The 17,968-nt window shown below is 40.8% G+C and overlaps 1 protein-coding gene across 3 annotated transcripts in view; it reads right to left on the reverse strand.

Moving 5' to 3' along the window:
- The window catches only part of pparda (peroxisome proliferator-activated receptor delta a), a 45,865-nt gene extending 34,033 nt beyond the window's left edge, over positions 1 to 11,832 (reverse strand). For all 3 annotated transcript variants that reach the window (XM_064967888.1, XM_064967889.1, XM_064967887.1), the window contains exon 1: positions 11,479 to 11,832. The gene's annotated coding sequence lies outside the window, so the exon portion shown is untranslated. The remainder of the gene's footprint in view (positions 1 to 11,478) is intronic.
- Between the last annotated feature and the right edge of the window lie 6,136 nt (positions 11,833 to 17,968).

The following is a 17,968-nucleotide window of genomic DNA, read 5'->3' on the forward strand; positions in this document are numbered from 1 at the left end:
AAACTTAAATAACATAAATTGATGTTTTAATATTAGGATCAGAAAAACTTGTCCACGCAATGAAGATTGCAGTCTCTTTTAAAAACAAAGAAACATTTAACTTTTTCTCAACATTGTAATGTAGAAAAACACTTTGTATTTTATATTTTAATGTTTGAAGGTTGAATTATTGTATTTCATTAACTACTATTCATTTATTATTACAATGATTCTTAACACTGTTTTTAACATTGATCATAATGCATCAATTTAATCTTGTTTTTAGAAGTTCATTGTCATGAACTTGATTAAATGTTTCTGCGTGATAATCATTCGAGTCACATTTTTGGTATTTTATTAAGCATTAAAAGGCTTCATTGTTGTTGAATTAGAAACCATGTTTACTCTTAATGTGTGTATGTGTGTGTGTTTGATTAAGAGGGAAAGAGTGAGATCTGCCCCAAAAAATGTGACCATAACAAAGTAGTAATGCGACCAGGAATGATCATTTGGTACAATCAGTGTTAATGCTAAAAAAACAATTCAATTATGTTATTGTCTCAAAATGCAGAGAGAAGCTCAGTCTATAAGAGATAAATGCATTTCTGTAAAATGTTATGCTTTTCATTTATCTAACAGAAGTTGTAGGTGACGGTCATTCAAAATGAGGGTTTGTCAAGTGAAAATAAAATTGATATTATACTGTAACTTATAACTTCTTAAAATGTTTAATATTTGAGACCATAGATATTAATATTCTACTCTTTGCTTGAAATATCGGTCTGAAAAGCTTTTATTTTTTAATACTCATGGTCGCACCGAATGACTTAAAATAGATTTTTTAGGTCAATTTAATAAATCGCATTAAAAAAAATAACAAATATTTTTTTTGCGACAAATTCTGAAAGTGCATAGGTAACACTCAAGGGAACATAAAAAGTGTTTAAAAATATATATTTTTCCCTTTTCAATATTTTTCATGTTTAAAAACCTTATAACTCATTGACCCAAGTGTGGAGGAGTCCAATAACCTATTCTGCATTCAAACTAGTTACGTCATCAATTCTCAATTTCCGGACACCCTGTAAGCGAAACAAAGCCCACTGGCAGAGCTCCGATACATAACAGGGATGGGCCAGAACGATACCAGTATCACGACACTCGTCAGTATCGTGGCAAGGGAAAAAAACAGGAAGCGGACTTAAATTCTTTAGGAAAACCGCTCTAATATGTTGGAAACGAACATCATTGTGTTGTCATCCAGAGTCAGAAGTTTTTGTTAATCTAACTGCACTGTCCAATTTACAGTAGCTATTACAGTGAAAGAATACCATGCTATTGTTTGAGGAGAGTGCACAATTTTGAACATGAAAAGTTATTAATAAACAAAAGGCACATCTGGGCAGTCTTGACACAATTTTGAACAGAAATGCAATGGTTCATTGGATCAGTCTAAAACTTTGCACACATACTGCTGCCGTCTAGTGGCCAAAATCTAAATTGCACCTGGGATGGAATTAGAGGTCGACCGATTACGATTTTTCAATGCCAATACCGATTATTGGAGGACCAAAAAAGCCGATACCGATTAATCGGCCGATTTGTTTTGTTTTTGTTTGTAATAATGACAATTACAACAATATTGAATGAACACTTATATTAACTTAATATAATACATCAATAAAAATCCATTTAGCCACAAATAAATAATGAAACATGTTCAATTTGGTTTAAATAATGCAAAAACAAAGAGTTGGAGAAGTAAAAGTGTAATATGTGCCATGTAAAAAAGCTAAAGTTTGAGTTCCTTGCTCAGAACATGAGAACATATGAAAGTTGGTGGTTCCTTTTAACATGAGTCTTCAATATTCCAAGGTAAGAGGTTTTTGGTTGTAGTTAATATAGTATTTATAGGACTATTTATCTCTATACCATTTGTATTTCATATACCTTTGACTATTGGATGTTCTTATAGGCACTATAGTATTGCCAGTGTAACAGAATAGTTTCCGTCCCTCTCCTCGCCCCTACCTGGGCTCGAACCAGGAACACATCGACAACAGCCCCACTCGAAGCAGCGTTACCCATCTGTCCACAAAAGCCGCGGCCCTTGCAAGAGCAAGGGGAATAACTACTCCAAGTCTCAGAGCGAGTGACATTTGAAACGCTATTAGCGCACACCCAGCTAACTAGCTAGCCATTTTACATCGGTTACACCAGCCATCAGGCTGATAGGCTTGAAGTCATAAACAGCACTGTGCTTGCAAAGAGCTGCTGGCAAAACGCACAAAAGTGCTGTTTGAATGAATGCTTACGAGCACTGTGCTTGCAAAGAGCTGCTGGCAAAACGCACAAAAGTGCTGTTTGAATGAATGCTTACGAGCCTGCTGCTGCGTACCATCGCTCAGTCATACTGCTCTATCAAATCATAGACTTAATTATAACATAATAACACACAGAAATACGAGCCGTAGGTCATTAATATGGTCGAATCCAGAAACTATAATTTCGAAAACAAAACATTTATTATTTCAGTGAAATACGGAACCGTTCGGTATTTTATCTAATGGGTGGCATCCCTAAGTCTAAAAATTCTTGTTACATTGCACAACCTTCAATGTTATGTCATAATTACATAAAATTCTGGCAAATTAGCTCGCAATGAGCCAGGCTGCCCAAACTGTTGCATATACCCTGACTCTGCGTGCAATGAACGAAAGAGAAATGACACAATTTCACCTGGTTAATATTGCCTGCTAACTGGATTTATTTTAGCTAAATATGCAGGTTTAAAAATATATACTTCTGTGTATTTATTTTAAGAAAGGCATTGATGTTTAAGGTTAGGTACACGTTGGAGCAACGATACGCACCGCATCGATTATATGCAACGCAGGGCACGCCTAGATAAACGAATAATATCATCAACCATGTGTAGTTATAACTAGTGATTATGATTGATTGATTGTTTTTTTATAAGATAAGTTTCATGCTAGCTAGCAACTTACCTTGGCTTCTACTGCATTCGCGTAACAGGCAGGCTCCTCGTGGAGTGCAATGAGAGGCAGGTGGTTAGAGCGTTGGACTAGTTAACTGTAAGGTTGCAAGATTGGATCCCCCAAGCTGACATGGTGAAAATCTGTCGATCTGCCCCTGAACAAGGCAGTTAACCCACCGTTCCTAGGTCGCCATTGAAAATAAGAATGTGTTCTTAACTGACTTGCCTAGTTAAATAAAAAGGTATATAAAACATTGTTTTTTTAAATAAAAGAAATCGGCAAAATCGGCTCCCAAAAATAGATTTTTCCGATTGTTATGAAAAACTTGAAATCGGCCATAATTAATCGGCCATTCCGATTAATCGGTCGACCTCTAGCTGGAATAATACATTATGGCCGCTCTCTTGCATTTCAAAGATGGAACAAAAAAAATACAAAAGAACGGTTTTTTTTTTCTGTCCATCATCTTTTACCAGATCTATTGTGTTATATTCTCCTGCATTCCTTTTGCATTTCCACAAACTTCAAAGTGTATCCTTTCAAATGGTACCAAGAATATGCATATCCTTGCTCCAGGGCCTGAGCTACAGGCAGTTAGATTTGGGTATGTTATTTTAGGCGAAAATGGGGGGGAAAGGGGCGGATCCTTAAGCAGTAATGAGAAGCTTGGCTGGGCCAGAGCTAATCTACTGGCTGGAGGGTCGTTCCGTTTGAACGACCCTCCAGTTTCAATCACTTTTGAGTTGAACAAAACTTTCCATACATATTTATATATGCCAAAACATTCAGAAGATAAGAGGTGCTCAAAGTTAACCCATTTTGTATACCCCACCATTTTTTTTATTCATAAAAGCTCTGACGAAGGCCGTGAGGCCGATACGTAAGCTTATTAAAGATCAGTGATACTATCAAGAGCAGTGTGCGGTTTCCTTTTTCCTTCATCTTGTTCAACTGTTGCCATGCACCTTCAAAAAAGATTGCTCAGATGTTCCGAGTGCCTTTTGAATTTTGTATACCCCACCATACCATGAGACATCCATGTCTTCATCACTGGAAAAGATTAACAGTTGAGTTTGGTAACATTAAGTTATTTTCTGCTGTAGGTAATGATGCAATAAATGTTCTGAACAAATAACGTAAGAATTTTTTTAATAAAAGAAACAAAATACTGCAAAGTTGGCTAGGAGATAGGAACAGGGTGACCATGTCTGTCAGAGCCATCTTGTTATCAAATTACACTTGCTAAGTAAAAGAGAGAACAATGTGCTACTGAAATAGTGATTTTGTCAAGACAACATAGGCAGCAGATCTATACAGATGAGATGACTTGGGGAAAAAATGATAAATTCATCAAATAAAACAAAATGTAATATGCACAACTGAAATATTTGATTAAAGTAATGTAAATAAATTATGGTTAATAAGTAGTAATGGAGTCACTACCATCATGGGAATTGTATTACTTGTTTGTTTTGTGTTGTTACAGCATTCAGCCCACATAATACATTTAATAAACATTTAAAAGTGATTGTTTTTCCTAATCGAACCGACCTCAAAGCACTAATCGCTCAGCACTACAATAGAGCCAATCAATTGGCGAAGATTCCACCCAATTACTTTCACCAATAATGCTCTCAGAGATCTGTGATTGCTTCGAGGAAGGGCAGTAGTGTTGAATTGTACCAGTATTCCAACAGGTCTCTCTCTGTCTGGTCCCTGTTTGTGGAACTCTGCGTGGGTGATAGATGTTGTGAATTGTGCATTTCCTGAGTCCTCTCATGCTCCCAACCCCAGTCCCTTCTCTCCACCCTGCCCCCCCCCAATCTCTCCTCTCATGTGAAACAGAGAAGATTAACTGCTGCTCCTCCCTCTGTGCCCACTAAAACACACTGAATGGGACAACCTTTCCCCTCCGACACAGATCAGTGGTAAACACACATTGTGAAAGTCCAGAGGGAGTCTTTTAAAAGGAGGGGAACATGGCGTAGGTAGATTCTATGGAGCTCATCAACTATTAGCTCTTCAACTGACCTAGATGAATTCTGCCTGTTCTTACTATCTCTTACCCCAAAGATATGAATACCACCACAATGTTATACATCAGTCAAGTCTACACATTCTATACTGCTCAAAAAAATTAAGGGAACACTAAAATAACACATCCTAGATCAGAATGAATGAAATATTCTTATTAAATACTTTTTTCTTTACATAGTTGAATGTGCTGACATCAAAATCACACAAAAATGATCAATGGAAATCAAATTTATCAACCCATGGAGGGAGGTCTGGATTTGGAGTCACACTCAAAATTAAAGTGGAAAACCACACAACAGGCTGATCCAACTTTGGTGTAATGTCCTTAAAACTAGTCAAAATGAGGCTTAGTAGTGTGTGTGACCTCCACGTGCCTGTTTGACCTCCCTACAACGCCTGGGCATTCTCCTGATGAGGTGGCGGATGGTCTCCTGAGGGATCTCCTCCCAGACCTGGACTAAAGCATCCGCCAACTTCTGGACAGTCTGTGGTGCAACGTGGCGTTGGTGGATGGAGTGAGACATGATGTCCCAGATGTGCTCAATTGGATTCAGGTCTGGGGAATGGGCGGGCCAGTCCATAGCATCAATGCCTTCCTCTTGCAGGAACTGCTGACACACTTCAGCCACATGAGGTCTAGCATTGTCTTGCATTAGGAGGAACCCAGGGCCAACCACACCAGCATAAGGTCTCACAAGGGGTCTGAGGATCTCATCTCGGTACCTAATGGCAGTCAGGCTACCTCTGGCGAGCACATGGAGGGCTGTGCTGCCCCCCAAAGAAATGCGACCCCACACCATGACTGACCCACCGCCAAACCGGTCATGCTGGAGTATGTTGCAGGCAGCAGAACATTCTCCACGGCGTCTCCAGACTCTGTCACATGTGCTCAGTGTGAACCTGCTTTAAACTGTGAAAAGCACAGGGCGCTAGTGGCGAATTTGCCAATCTTGGTGTTCTCTGGCAAATGCCAAACGTCCTGCACGGTGTTGGGCTGTAAGCACAACCCCCACTTTTGGACGTCGGGCCCTCATACCACCCTCATGGAGTCTGTTTCTGACCGTTTGAGCAGACACATGCACATTTGTAGCCTGCTGGAGGTCATTTTGCAGGGCTCTGGCAGTGCTCCTCCTGCTCCTCCTTGCACAAAGGCGGAGGTAGCGGTCCTGCTGCTGGGTTGTTGCCCTCCTCCACTTCTCCTGATGTACTGGCCTGTCTCCTGGTAGCGCTCCATGCTCTGGACACTACGCTGACAGACACAGCAAACCTTCTTGCCACAGCTCGCATTGATGTGCCATCCTGGATGAGCTGCACTACCTGAGCCACTTGTGTGGGTTGTAGACTCCGTCTCATGCTACCACTAGAGTGAAAGAACCGCCAGCATTCAAAAGTGACCAAAACATCAGCCAGGAAGCATAGGAACTGAGAAGTGGTCTATGGTCACCACCTGCAGAACCACTCCTTTATTGGGGGTGTCTTGCTAATTGCCTATAATTTCCACCTGTTGTCTATTCCATTTGCACAACAGCATGTGAAATTTATTGTCAATCAGTGTTGCTTCCTAAGTGGACAGTTTGAGGTCACAGAAGTGTGATTGACTTGGAGTTACATTGTGTTGTTTAAGTGTTCCCTTTATTTTTTTGAGCAGTGTATATTCATGACGTATATGGGTGCATTTGCAATCTAGGTTACGGATTTCTGTCGTATACTGAAAGCATGAATGGACTGGTTTCCATTATCACAGTCATAAGAGACCAAATGACCCCTTTCAAACATCTTCTACTAGGGCAAACCAATATGACAGGTTGTGTGTGGGTGGACAAGACTAAACTCACCCGGGTGGAAACTTAACCCCAAGTCATGATTGACTGAAGGCAGCAGATATAGACCTAGTAACTGAGTTTTGTGACTGTAGTGTGTTGATTCTTTCTTTCATAAGCAACAAGGCTTAGTGTCAATGTAGACAGATGAATCTTCTTCCACACAAAACACAAACGTTTTGGAAGTTCTTGCAACATACTTGCAAAATACAAAATACTAGCCGATAAACTTCAACTAGGTCTATGCTTATGGCTACAACAGGTAGCCTTGCTCCTGGTTTTCTAAACAATGAAAGAACATTGTATAAATGTTACTCCACACCTCAACATTTTAAGATAATATATAGCCCAAAGCCCAACTGTTACTCTATAAGGATATAAAGCAAATTACTTAGAAGGAACATGGACAGACCAATAGTCCTGACATTACATTCTCCTAGGGTTTCAAAATTATGGTGAAACTTTCCTTCAAACTGGGGAATTTTGAGAAAGTTACTGGAATTTTGCAACCCTGACTACATCCTCCTAAAATATACACACACCGACCATAAACAAACTACAATGACTTGTACAGGACATTTCTAAATCACCAATTGGCACTAACAAGTGCCTGCTGAACCTCCCACTGCAGCACGAATGAATCAACATCAGCAGACATGCCCAAGCCAACCCACAAGTCTGTGTCCTTTCACACAGTGGTGACTAACTGCCTAGTCAGACCGATGAGGTGTGAAACCACACAACGCGTCCTCCACACAGCTCTAGTCGGGTGTGGTGCCACTACAACTAAAACTGCTGTTGTTCACTTCAATAATCACAGAAAATGCATTGTACATTAAATATGACCAACGACTACCCAAATACCAAAGACGTGATCAAATGATAGGCTGAGGAGGACTTTTTTTTCTATAAACAAAACAGAACATGACCCTGTGTTGTAGTGGTTCTTAGTAATAAAAGGGGAATCCATTGTGAGGAATATGTGAACCTTGGGCTGGTTTATATACATTCTGCCCTGTACTCTTACATTTTAGGTTGGCTTTCTTCCTCCGGTTCTCTCTCCCTTAGTCCATAACTCTTGTGCTCTCTTAAAGGGACACAATCATTTTAACATGATCATCACAGACGCCAAGATGCCAACTGTAGCATTGTATTCTGCTTCCACGAAAAGTGTGGCTAGATGCTTATAGCTAGGTTATTCAACCGGGGGTCCACAATCTCTTTTTTTATTATTTTTTTTTTTTTTAACAAATGTACCCCCCCAATGTTAAGAATATTGCTAGCAACAGCAATACACTTTTTTATTAAATACCTAACGTAGAAAAGAGGATAACATTTTTTTTATGTTCTCTTTCTCAACTCCTATTATTGAGCAAATTACATACATTGGAGCCAATATACACAATCGGACATAGGCTTTGAAAAAGCACCTACGAATAGGTGACAAGATGAGTTGGGGTCAATTCCATATCAATTCAAAAAGTCAACCTCAGTTCAAATTTTTCCGAATTGAAAAGCATTGAAGACAATTGGAATTTCAGTGTACTTCCTGAATTGAAATAGAATTGACTCTAACCCTGGTGGCAAGTGCCGCTGGCTGCTGGTAAGCTTTCTTGACTTGGAAGTACATTTTTGCCAAAACATGGATAACCTTTGTTTAACTAGCTAAACAGCTGCTCTTAGTGAAAATGTGTTTTAAGTTACCTTTCTAGCTAATAAGCCATGTTAGAATTTACACTTCCTCATCCAATTATAATGTGGGGAGGTCAAAATAATGGAAAACTGTCTACCAAATCTATTCATCTTAAAATGTTGATTACTTCTCCTTGCCATCAAGGGGTTCCTGGGTCGCTGGTTGGCCTGGGAGGGTGTCCCTGGGCAAGAAAAGGTTGAAGACCCCTGGCTTGCTAACCTCTATAGTTATATTAACTACTAAGTTAAACTAAACAAATAGAGTAAAGAAGGCTTTGTCCAATAAGCTTGTTAGCCCACTGCAACGGGCCCATATCACTGAGATGCCCCTCAGAGCTGGTAGCTTACCTTGCTTCATGACCACTAAACCCATAATAAGTTGAGTAATGCAATTAAGCATCTAATTGGATAGATCCACCCACTTTCTGAAGAGAGTGCTATTTACAGACCCCTTAAACCCTGCTTATAGACTCTGCTGGCAAACAACTGTTGCTTGTTAATTGCTACCTGGCTTGACAACGGGAAAATTTTTACCAATCTAGACAAACAACTAGGGCAAGGACTATACCAGTATCGCGATAGTATAGGGGCAAGGAAACAAAACACGAAGCAGATTTGACTTCTTTAGGAAAACAGCCACAATGCTGGAAACAAACATCATTATGTTGTCATTCAGAGTCACGTTTATTTATTTTTCAAGCTATAGCACACAATATCTTATATAAAGCTGGTTTTTAATGGACCAAAGAGTTGTGTGCTTCTTGTTTCCATTTTTGCCATGAAATAAAAGTGCTACTTATATTGTAACAGCCCTTCAAACAATGGTAAACACATCCCTGACATTAGCTAGGCCTACCTCCCAGCTAGTCTAAAAAGACCCCCACAGCCAGACGCACGCGCGTGTGTGTAACAGCTCACCACCAAGAGAGTTGAGAGAGAGACAGAGCTAGCATTAATGCACTGGGTACAAGGAAGGAAACTCAAGTCTCCAGACAAACAGTGTTACCCCCTGCCATAAAGCCCCCCCAAAGGGGGAAGCAGGGGTAAAAGAGGAAGAGAGAGAAAAGGAGGGGGGAGGCAGAAAGAGAGAGATTTAATGAGTAAGTGTTGGAGAGTTTGTGAGAGTTGAAGAGATAGTAAAAGGTGGACTGATGGGGATGAACTGAAATAGGATTGAAGGAAAGAAAGACTGAGGGAGTATATGTGAGAAACAGAGAAAAGACTAACCCACACACACAGAGGCTAGACAGTTGATGATAACACAACGGCATCATCATCATCGTTTCTACTCTGTATTCTGAGTACCCTTCGGCCCACAGTGTGGGCTGCTTCTCTCTGGTATCTACTGGGGGAACAAGAGTTTGGGAGAAACTCAAACACTAGCACAGCCATTACGCAACTGTTTCCACTAACGCTCTGCTGGATAGAAGGGCCGGGACGATACCAGTATCGTGATAGTAGTTAGTCTCATGTCAAGGAAACAAAACACGAAGTGGAATTAACTTCTTCAGGAAAACAGCCCAAATGTAGGAAACAAACATCATTATGTTGTCATTCAGAGTCACATTTATTTATTTTTCAAGCTATAGCACACAATATTTTACATACAGCAGGTTTTTAAAGGACCAAAGAATTAAGTTTGCTTCGTGATTTCATTTTTTGTCATGGAAAAAAATATTGCGACACTTGTATCATCACAGCCCTACAAACAACAGTAAACACATCCCTGACATTAGCCTTTAACACAAACACTAGTACAGCCATTACGCAACTGTTTCCACTAATGCTCTACTCGATAGACAAACAAACCACAACTAGGCCAACTCAAAATCTGATCAACTGCTAAAACAACCGAGGATTCACTATGGTTCAACCTTCAGTTGAACTGCTTCATTTTCTGTTTGTGAAGTAGGGACATGGTGGAATCAAGTATCAATGTAGCTATATCTGACATGTCCCTTTCTCCAAGTCGTATATTTCACTGGTATGATAAACTGGAAACCCGTCATCCTGCAGACTGAAGGAATGAATGGGTCCCTGATGGAATCCATCACTCCCTACTGGCTAGGTGAAACACTGAACAAAACGCTCAGTTGTAATGAAGTTGTAAATTGAGATGAAAAAAACCTAACTTTTTTTGCATAATTATAGATACATATAATTTAGCTATTAGCTATAGCGTGTCATATTTAATATATTCCAATTTTTTTACAATACCATAATCAACTATTTTGATTATTGAAAAGGGAAGCAGATGGTAGCTAACAATCACTGTCATAAAACTAGCTTTTTACTGTTTACTCGAGGTTATCATGTCTAGTAGTAGTTATATCATCAGGTCATAAATATTCTGTCACCAAAGCAGACATGGTTTGCGATAAAATGGGAACTTCAGTTAGCTAACGTTTGTTACACACGCACACAGACTGTCTTAGAGCTGGCTAGCCATATTAGCATCTAGTTATAGTCACCTAGTCTTCATTTTTACTAGCTAGATAAGTAGCCACACATTGCTAATGTTAGTTAGATAAGTTTGTAAATGTTGAAATATGTACAGTATTCAAATTGATGACCCAAGGTAGTTTGTCAGCAAACTAAACAGACTGGATTTTGATAGCTAGCAGTTAACTGGATAGCTAAAATAGCTTGCTTGCTAGCTAACTGATTAGCATGTCATCTGATTCTAATGCTTGGCATGATGTTTCATATATCCACAACACAAAAACAAATGTATTTGTCCCATGCCGAGACATTTGACCCACAGTTTAACTAGCTTGCTGTCATTTTACTCTAAGTTACCGTTAGCTATTTCACTTAGTTAGCTAATTTTATGTGAGATGGTTACAGTACTAACGTTAGCTGGTTAGCTATGTGTGTAGTTGAAGCTCAGCAGTTTAGGCAAGCTTTACGATATGCTAACGTTGGTTAAGGTCAAGTTGATATAATTTTACCTTTGCTGCATGCAAACAATTGTTCCAAGCAGTTGGATCCTGGACAGTCTGAATTTCGCCTGCCGATGTGTTCACCGACTCTTATTCCACGTTCATTAACGAACACACGGAACGTTATTTCTGTTTCCCCAGCATCTTCTAATGTTACCTGACAAACTCGAATTGCGACTTTTTTAAACGTAAATATAATACGCTTGTCGCCTATTAGTTCATTCGTTGCATATCTCGTACGTTAATAGACAGAGCATTTTGCTCGAACTGTAGAAGGACATGCTATTCCCAAAGTTTTTTGTTTTTCTTCAGTCTAGCGCAGCTCCACGATCTGTCACACGCACTTCTGTTGTCGTGGTTTGACGTCACACCATCCGATAAACGCGTACATCGTAGTGTCGAGTGTCAGTGTGGTCACTGTATCGATTTTACGGTACTTTGCTTTTCAGAATGAAAAGGCAAATAACAACAAGAGCAAAGTTTACGTTTATCCTACAAATTATTTACTTAGACTTTAGGAATGAACGTGCACAGCGCGTTATCCATATTTTGTACCCAGTCTGACCTACTCATTGTGGAAAGAAAAAACATGTTAAAAGTGTAAAATCACCTTTAATATGTTTGAGAACTGTACGTTTGCAGCAATATGATATAACCGGCGAAAAAAAACTATAGTCCCATCATCAGTAATAATAATAATAATAATAAATACACCACTCCCTATGTTTCTGTGGCTGTCAGTAACCCACAGAAGGAACGTGTTATTATGCCACACCCTAAATTATAATTATTCATAATTGGATGGTGATTATTTAATTACCACCCGATATATGTATATATATACTTTTGAACGGTAGTGTATCTGCATATATAAAATGTTATTTTCTTTCAAGAACAAGGACATTTCTAAGTGACCTCAAACTTTTGAATGGTAGTGTATCTCACTTAGAAATGTCCTTGTTCTTGAAAGAAAATAGCATTTTTTTGTCCATTATAATAACATACAATTGATCAGAAACACAGTGTAGACATTGTTAATGTTGTAAATGACTATTGTAGCTGGAAACGGCTGATTTTTAATAGAATATCTACATAGGCGTACAGAGGTCCATTATCAGCAACCATCACTTCTGTGTTCCAATGGCATGTTGTGTTAGCTAATCCAAATGTATAATTTTAAAAGGCTAATTGATCATTAGAAAACCTTTTTGCAATTATGTTAACACAGCTGAAAACTGATTAAAGAAGCAATAAAACTGGCCTTTAGACTAGTTGAGTATCTGGAGTGTCAGCATTTGTGGGTTCGATTACAGGCTCAAAATGGCCAGAAACAAATAACTTTCTTCTGAAAATCATCAGTCTATTGTTGTTCTGAGAAATGAAGGCTGTTCCATGTGAGAAATTGGCAAGAAACTGAAGATCTCGTACAACGCTGTGTACTACTCCCTTCACAGAACAGCGCAAATATTCTCTAACCAGAATAGAAAGAGGAGTGGGAGGCCCTGGTGCACAACTGAGCAAGAGGACAAGTACATTAGTGTCTAGTTTGAGAAACAGACGCTTCAAAAGTCCTCAACTGACAGCTTCATTACATAGTACCCGCAAAACACCAGTCTCAACGTCAACAGTGAAGAGGCGACTCCGGGATGCTGGCCTTCTAGGCAGAGTTCCTCTGTCCAGTGTATGTGTTCTTTTGCCAATCTTAATCTTTTCTTTTAATTGCCCAGTCTGAGATATGGCTTTTTCTTTGCAACTCTGTCTAGAATGTCATTATCCCGGAATCGCCTCTTTACTGTTGACGTTGAGACAGATTTCTACACTGTATTTCTGATCAATTTGATGTTACTATAATGGACAAAAAATGTGACATGTCCTAGCTTTTCTTTCAAAAACAATGTACCCCAAACTTTTGAACGGTAGTGTACATGTAGGTAGTTATTTAAGTGACTATGCATAGATAAGAACAAAGAGTAGCAGCAGTGTAAGGGGGGGGGGGGGCAATGCAAATAGTCTGGGTAGCCATTTGATTTGGATGTTCAGGAGTCTTATGGCTTGGGGGTAGAAGCTGTTTAGAAGCCTCTTGGACCTAGTCTTGGCGCTCCGGTACTGCTTGCCATGCGGTAGCAGAGAGAACAGTCTATGACTAGGTTGGCTGGAGTCTTTGACCATTTTTAGGGCCTTCCTCTGACACCGCCTGGTATACAGGTCCTGGATGGCAGGAAGCTTGGCCCCAGTGGTGTTCCCATGCCATGCGCACTACCCTCTGTAGTGCCTTGCGGTCGGAGCCTGAGCTGTTGCCATACCAGGCAGTGATGCAACCAGTCAGAATGCTCTCGATGGTGCAGCTGTAGAACCTTTTGAGGATGTGAGGACCCATGCCAAATCTTTTCAGTCTGCTGAGGGGGAATAGGTTTTGTCGTGCTTTCTTCACGACTGTCTTGTATTTATGTATTTGTTTAATGTATTTTGATGTGTTATATGCATGCCTGTAGTTTGTTGATAGCAATGTTTCCTATGAGATATTACAGTATTCTATTCTATTCTTTTCTACTGTACTGGTATTCTGTTCACTACCTTTCTATTTTGCTTTATTGCCATTGTTGTCAACCACACTGCCACTAGGTGTCTCTGTTGACCATATTTTCTGCAGAGGTAGAGGACAGCTTTAGCAGGGTTTTGCATGTCACCAGCATTGTTTGGTGGAGGATGTATATAAAAGCAGACTGCTTCAAGAGAAGGAGCAGGAAGGCGTAACCACAAAGGATATGATGTAACAATCTTTATACATAATTTATTTCCATTTCAAACTCTTCATCCCACTGTATAAAATAATAAAATGCAGTACTGCAGGATATTTCTTAACGTAGCTCTTTATTAGCTGGCTATAACTGGCATGTTCATGTATCGTCAACCAGGATCAAACTGACCATGACCTAACCATTTGGGTGGTCTTAACCAATCATAGCACAGTATGACATGGTGGTAAAATGCATCCAATTACAATTCAGTATGTTTACACATATGAATATTACATTCCCCTTCTTTTAAAACAAAATAATGTTTACATATTCTAAGGGTTTCTTTTGAATACATGCTCTGTAGTTTGAACTCAGGGTGAGTAACCATTTATATTTCAAACTACAGCAACTCAATCAACATAGACTCTGAAACAATAATCCAACATACTGTTACTTTTCAAACAAGGGATTCTCAGAAACTCAGCTTTCACTGTAGAAATAACATCTTAACATTTCAAACAAATACAATACGAAACCATTTCAAGTGAACTTTCAATAACAAGTTTACAGTCTGGAACTCTTTTAGGGCAGCGATCCGTCTACACCCTTTGACATTTCACAGGTCTAGGACAGCTCTGGGCTTGACCTTTCTTCCTGACCTTGTGCAATATAATGCTGAGCATGCTTCTGTGTCAGTCTACAGTTCTTGTGGTGTTGCAGGTAAGTATGGTCTATGTTGTGCTGTGTGTTTAGTCCATCACGTTGTCTTTCAGGGGAACAGTTCATCTCATCAGTGTGTTGTTCTTTTGTGTTCAGTAGGTGACGACGATTGCGGCGGTACACAGCTCCTTCTGCAGTGTGGAAGTGATATGAACGTTCAGTGTCAGCTGGCTGGATGACGACTGCTGGCTTCCAGAGGCCATGCTCCTGGATTCTAACTGACTCTCCGTCGATCAGTGGTGGCAGTGGTCTAGCTGACCTGTCGTAGTATCGCTTTTGTTGTTGTTGTCTCTGTGCACGTTTTCCATACATTTCCTTGTCGCTGACGACCTCAGGTTGCAGCTGCTGGTTGGTGCTGGAAGGCATTGAGTGAAGTCTGCGGCTCATCAATAGCTGGGCTGGTGATTTGAAGTTGTCAACTGGAGTGTTGCGGTATTCAAGGAGACTGAGGTAGGGGTCTCTCTTGTCTGCTTTTGCTTTGTCCATGAGTGATTTAGCAATCTGCACTGATTTTTCAGCAAGGCCATTACTTTGAGTGCCCCATGCTCTCTGTTTGCACTTTTCCATGCCCATGTGTCCAGCATGGATCTTTGTCAAAATCTCTTCTCTGAGACTGGTAGGAATAATGATTTTCTCTCCGTTGATCTGTGATAGTTCATCACGATGGTTCCAGAATTCTGAGATGCTGTGAGGGCATTTTCTCCTCTCCTCAGGCCATCCGTCCTGTATGACTTTCCTCGGCTGTGCGAGTTGTGAGTCCTTTTCTGTTTCTGCTTGGATCTCATTCAGTTTTGTGTCACTAACTGGTAAGTTGCTGTACACAGTGTGCACTTGCATGTCCATGCCTTCACTGAGGCTGCTGTCCTTATAGGTAAGAAACTTCCTGGAGAGCGTGTCTGCGTGTCTTCCTGGACGGTGAGTGATTGTGAAGTTGTATTTTTGTAGTTGAAGGATCATTCTCTGTAGCCTTGGCGGGGCTGTGGCTAGTGGTTTCCTCATAATTGACTCAAGGACTTGTGGTCGGATTCCACAATGACTTGTCGTCCATATATGTACTGATGGAAAAGTTAACATCTGAACCGAATGGTGTAGAGCTCCTTTTCGATTTGAGAGTAGTTGATTTCACAGTCTGTGATAGATTTGGAAGCATAGCCGATGGGCTTTCCTTCTTGCAGTAGCACTGCACCTAGTCCATACTTCGACGCGTCCACTTGTAGTCTGAGCTCTTTGTCGGGGTCGTAGTAGGCAAGGATTGGTCCAGGTTCTCTCGCGATCAAGTCTTTCACATTCTGGAAAGCAATGTCGTGTTGCTTGTCCCAGAGAAACTCACTGGACTGCTTTAGTAGTTGACGCAGGCGTGCATTAGCATTGAAGAGGCTGGGTGCAAACTTGGCTAAGTAGTTGACCATGCCAAGCACTGTTTCCAGCTCTGCACAGTTCTTTGGTGGCTCCATTTCTTTTATGGCTGAGATCTTCTGTGGATCTGGCTTGATTCCATTTGCTGTGAGAAGATGTCCGAAGTAGCTGACTTCTGTAACGCCGACTGTGCTCTTCTCGGGGTTGAGCCGGACTCCTCTCTTGCGGGACCTTTGCAGCATCGCGTGGAGATTTCGGTCGTGCTCCTCTTTGGTTCGACCATAGACAAGGATGTCGTCCATTAGTCACAACTCCGTCGAGGCCTTCGTACACTTCGTTGATCTTTCGATGAAACTCGTCTTGGGCTGAGATAATCCCAAAAGGCAGGCGACGGAACCTGTAGAGTCCAAACGGTGTGTTGAATGTTTTGAGCTTAGATGACTCTTCTGTGAGCTTGATAGCCCAGTAGCCTGATCTAGTGTCCATGACACTGAAGTAGTGTGCTCCCGCTAGCTTGTGTGTGATATGCCATCTAGCATCGGTAAAGGATAATGGGGGTCTTTGATAGCCTTGTTCAAGTCTCTTGGGTCGAGACATACTCGGAGCTTGCCTGTGCGTGCTTTCTCCACCACCACTAACGCGTTTACCCAGTCAGTCGGTTCTGTAACCTTGGTGACTATGTCAGATTGCTCCATGCTCTCCAACTCTTTCTTCAGACAGGCACGGAGAGCAAGGGGAATCTTTCTCGGTGGGTAGACCACAGGGGTTGCATCTGGGTCAAGGTGAATGGTACATTCTCCTGGGAATAATCCTATTCATGTAAAAACATCAGTAAACTCCTCCAGTACATTGTCTGTCTCTACTGGTGCTGTCACTGATAAAACTAGCTTGATGAGGTCCATGTCTAAACATGCTTTAAGACCTAGCACTGCAGGTGCTCTAGTGTCAACAACATAAAAGTCCAACATCATGTCACTTTCCTTGTATTTGCATTTGAAAGTGCATGTGCCTATTACTGGGAGCTGTTCACCACCATAATCTGCGTGTGGTGGGTTGTAGCTCACACTCAGATGTCAAGCCGGTACTTATTCAGAGGAATAATGTTTACTTGTGCACCAGTGTCTAGTTTGAACTTTAGCTTTGTGCCTTGTGTTCCTATCTCAATGTCAGCAAAGGCTTGCTCTGTCTCTGATATCTGACTTTTCTGTGTCACTGAATCAATAAACAGTTCATCAGCGTTTGACTCTTTGATTGACATTTCATCTTCACTCACTGTGTGTACTGTTTTTCTACGGTAAGCTCTGCACACTTTTGCAAAGTGATTCCATTTTCCACATTTAGTACACTGTTTGCCTTTCGCTGGGCAATTTCCTTGTTCGCCATTCACAATATCCACATGTTTTGGGGCGTTTTGAGTCTGTGTTGCTCTGTTTTGGAGTTATGTCTCTCTCCGTTCTAAAAACACGCTCTCTGTGCACAGGAGGTGTGCTTTGATGTCTGCCTGACTGTGTGCACTGCTTGTTCACGTGATGCACTCCTGCTGCCGCACGAAATGGTTTTCATCTGAGCCTGTGCTAGCTCGTGAGATCTGGCTATGTCGATAGCTTTGTCCAGCGTTTACCTCAGACTGCGAGGGTTGAAAATATGCTTGGCCTATCATGAGGGTGTCTGTGTGTGTTAGAAGT

This window comes from Oncorhynchus masou, chromosome 6, assembly GCF_036934945.1.
Source record: "Oncorhynchus masou masou isolate Uvic2021 chromosome 6, UVic_Omas_1.1, whole genome shotgun sequence".
NCBI lineage: Eukaryota > Metazoa > Chordata > Actinopteri > Salmoniformes > Salmonidae > Oncorhynchus > Oncorhynchus masou.